This window comes from Bison bison, unplaced genomic scaffold, assembly GCF_000754665.1.
Source record: "Bison bison bison isolate TAMUID 2011002044 unplaced genomic scaffold, Bison_UMD1.0 scf7180017864366, whole genome shotgun sequence".
Classification (NCBI taxonomy): domain Eukaryota; kingdom Metazoa; phylum Chordata; class Mammalia; order Artiodactyla; family Bovidae; genus Bison; species Bison bison.
In genome coordinates, this window is record NW_011494938.1 from 4,534,310 (window position 1) to 4,538,830 (window position 4,521).

Consider the following 4,521-nt stretch of genomic DNA (forward strand, 5'->3'; position numbering starts at 1 on the left):
TCACCAAGGAAGTCCCCAAACCTTTCATCTTTTGACCCCAAAATTCATATCCTTACTTACCTTTATAGCATTACCCAAGCTCAGTACCTCAAAGTCGTTTCTATTTGTTTATATTTTTCACTGTGCTGGGTCTTCATTGCTGAGCAGGCTTTTTCTCCGGCTGTGGCGAGTGGGGGCTACTCTTTAGTTGTGGTGTGTGGGCTTCTCATTGTGGTGGCTTCTCTTGTGGAAAACAGACTCTAGGAGTGCGGGCTTCAGCAACTGCAGCTCCTGGACTCTGGAGCACAGGCTCAATAGTGGTAGCACAGGGACTTAGTTCCCCCGTGGTGTGCGGGATCTCCCGGAATGGACCAGGGTTAGAACCTGTGTCTCCTACATTAGTAGACAGGTGCTTTAGCACTGAGCCACCAGGAAGCCCTCAAAGTCCTTTCTAATTCAGTCTTATTCCTGATCTCTATAATTAGTCAGCAGTGCCTGTTAAGTTGATTCAATAGGCCAGAGCAATTTAAAACTGAATTTGATCTGTGCTTCCAGAAAAACGGAGCAAAACAAAAGCCCTGGCACCCTTCTGATAGTACATAATGGTATAAAAGTCAACTTTTTCATAATTATGTATAACTTGTAACATCTCTAAAAATGTGATTCTATTTTTCCACATTCATTTCTCACACTTTATCGTGGGCATTTTTATAATCACCTTTCCCGCAGATGCAATTACAATATTATATATAAAGTTTTAGTACATTGCTGCTGCAGATTAATTTTAATTGATATTCTATAAAAATTCACATGAACATATGAGAGTTTAGGAACATGTTGCATATTCCGTAGGGTAAAATTAATATGACATTTAAAAATTTCTCACTATACTTCAGTGGGTCTAATTTATACCAAAGAAATCCATAAGGTAAGCTCCAGGACAGTGCTGCTTATCTTGAGGACGAAATGACAGATTATAATTGCTTTATTAAGTACAACATTCTGAATTCCTATGAAGCTGTAATGGCTTGTTGCGCACTAGAGATTTTGTTATGTAGAATATAATTGATTGTAATGGATGCTGTTTGCTCTTGAATAACTCCCATTTTCCACCTCAGAGAGATTTTCATTTTGGCGTCAAATAATATGATTACTGCATTTGTAAAGTTTCTGAAGCATTTCGTAATTTTTCCAGTTGAAAAATGATTCAAAATTGAAATATGATATAAATTAAAGGGGCAAATTGAACTTAATGCCATATGTTTTAAGGCCGAGTATCATGTATGGAATAGCTCATCCTCACTGGCTCTTACCATGAACTATTTTGGCTTCTGTTTTCTGTCAGTCTTTGCTATCACTTGACATTCTCTGCCTTAAAGATTTAGCAGAAATCTCTTAACACCAAAGCTGAAATCTGTATCATTAACTCTATAGTAAATTTTCCTTGGAAACACTTTTGACAGAGTTTTGCTACAAGTTCTTGCTTCTTTTTGCCCATCTTTACATACTTCTGAGGGCTTCCCTGGTGGCTCAGATCCTAAAGAATCAGCCTGCAATGCGGGAGACCCAGGTTCAGTCCCTGGGTCGGGAAGATCCCCTGGAGAAGGAAATGGCAACCCACTCCCGTTCCTTGGACAGAGGAGCCTGGTGGGCTACAGCCCATGGGGTTGCAGTAAGTTGGACATGACTTACTGACTAAAAAACAACAACAACAACACACACACTTCTGCCTCTCTTTCCTAGTTTTTATATTTTTCTCTGTCAACCTCTTCCCTCTCCCCCTAGTCTGATGTCCAAGTCTCGGGACACAGAGATACTTCCTCCTCAAGTCAAAATAAAGCTTCACTTCCTCTACCATAAGTTGGCCTTGAAGAGAAAAAATCTTCTGTTCCTGAGTTGAGCAACTGAGAATTTCCATTTGACTGATGTTGTTTGTTTACCTCTTCTTTGAAGATCACACCAATGAGTATTTGCCTGAACTCTGCTTTAGTTCTGTAACAATTTATTTCTGTTCAGATGAGGAGGCCAAAGACTCAACCAGATTTGTGGAGAATCTCAATTTCCTTGAATTAGTTTTGTTTGTTTGTTTTATTTGACTACAACGGTTCTTAACAGTGGCACGTAAGATCTTCAGTTTTTGTTGTGGCATGCAGGATTTTTAGTTGAAGCACTCCTGATTTTTTTTTTTTAGTTGCAGCATATGGGATCTAGTTCCCTGACCAGGGATCAAACCTGGGCCCCCTGCATTGGGAGTGTGGAGTCTTAGCCATTGGACCACCAGGGAATTCCCTTCGTGCATTAGTTTTATGCTAAACCCAGCTCTATGTCATTGTCTTTTTTGTCTGCCTTTCAGATTTTTAAAAGAAGAAAGGAAAAGGCAAGGTTGAATCTTAGTATTCCTTCTTATTCATACCTAGGACTGAATTAGATGAAAAGGATATATTAAACCAACAGGTTAAAATTGGGGGTTTTTTTCCGATAAGGTATGGATTTCATTTTCCTTAGCAGCCTTATCTCTGCATTTTTAGATAATCTGAACTATAATACAAAGAATGAGCATAATAAAACTTCAAATCCAAGGGATTTTGAGCTCCCCAAATGTATCTTTCTCCCCCAGCCTGACTGATTTAGAACAGTGGCTCTGGAAGGCAAAGTGAAAGTATTAGTCGCTCAGTCATGTCTGACTCTTAGCAACCCCGTGGACTGTAGCCCAACAGGCTCCTCTGTCCATGGAACTTTCTAGGCAAGAATACTAGAGTGGGAGTGGATTGCCATTTCCTTCTCCAGGGGATCTTTCTGACCCAGGGATCAAACTTGTGTCTCCTGCATTGCAGGCAGGTTCCCCAGGAAAGCAAAGGTCCCAAACAATGTATTTTATTTTTAGGGTTTTTTTTTTTGGCTGTGTTGCACAGCATATGGGATCTTAGTTTCCCAACCAGGGATTGAATCCATGCCCCCTACATTGAAAGTGTGGAGTTGTAACTATTGGACAACCAGGGAAGTTCTGCAAGCAATATTGCTCTACACCCAGATTTCTAGTCAAAATTTTAGTTTCTGTCACCAAGAAGTTATTAGAAGTTCATAGAAGTCCTTCGTGAGAGCTGTCTGGTCAGCTCTTAGATCCTGGCTCAAAGGTCACAGAGCCTAGAAAAATTAAGTCTGCATCATCTTTATGAGCTCTAATTCCACCAAACTATGTAATTTGGGTAGATTTCTGAAGGAAGAGTGACTATCCACTCTGAAGCCATATAGAAGTTTCTAGTACCTCAGAAAGGTTCTAAATTTAAAAAACTGACATTCTCTTTGGAATTCTTCTTAGTTTTATTTTCCCCCTTGATTCTATTTTTATCATGCCATTATACTGACTCATGTTTACAAAGGCAGCCAGGGACATATGAAGCCTATGGAGGAGAAACTAAAACTTCAGTCCAAATAATATTATTTCACAAAGCAACAGGGAAGTGAAAATAGTGCCGTTGAACCCTTTTGTCTCCAGATTTCCTCCCTTAGTGGAAAGTCTTCTGGGGTGGAAATTTTCCATCTCTGTCTCCTCCTGGCCACATCAAGCCTTCCTTTGGTTCCTGTCCCCGTAGAGTAAAATTCAAGAAATGTGTGTATTGGATTATAGATTCAAGAGTTAGCTTTGTTTAAGCAACTTCTATTTATAGGTACCAGTCACAACAACAAATAGTATTCCTTGTAACTCTTTCCCTTGCTCTTTAATTCCTAAGGATGAGGTGTTGAAGGCTAATGAAAAACAACTCAAGATAAACATTAAACCTACAAGTCACTCCCCATTCATGTTTCAGTTCAGTTCAGTTCAGTTGCTCAGTCGTGTCTGACTCTTTGCGACCCCATGAATCGCAGCACGCCAGGCCTCCCTGTCCATCACCAACTCCCGGAGTTCACTCAGACTCACGTCCATCGAGTCAGTGATGCCATCCAGCCATCTCACTGTCTGTCGTCCCCTTCTCCTCCTGCCCCCAATCCCTCCCAGCATCAGAGTCTTTTCCAATGAGTCAATTCTTTGCATGAGGTGGCCAAAGTATTGGAGTTGAAACTCCATTCATGTTTAGTAGAAATCAATTCATTGTCTTTAAAATTTAGAAAAGAAAGCAATCCCTTCTATCAACTTTCTTTAAGGAATTACTATGATGCATATGATGATACAAACTTTCTTTTGAGGGCTCTTTATCAGAAATTCCCAGCAAATAATGAGGTTAGATAGGACTCTAATCCAGTGGATTTACTTAATTGCCCAGATATCATGTCAAGTCAATCTATGAATCTTGGCTTTACTTTAACATCTTTTATGGCAGTGCTTCTCAAGCTTTGGCATGTACAGAAATCACCTGGGAATCTTGTTAAAATCCACTTTCAGTAGGTTCAGGGTAGGGATTGACAATCTATATTTCTAGCAATCGACCAGAGGATGACAATGCTGCTTGTGCACATAGGACCACACTTTGAGGAGCCAGGTTTTAAGGTACCTGTATTCTATATCTTAACATGAGGGTTTTTTTTTTTTTTTTCTATCAGGCT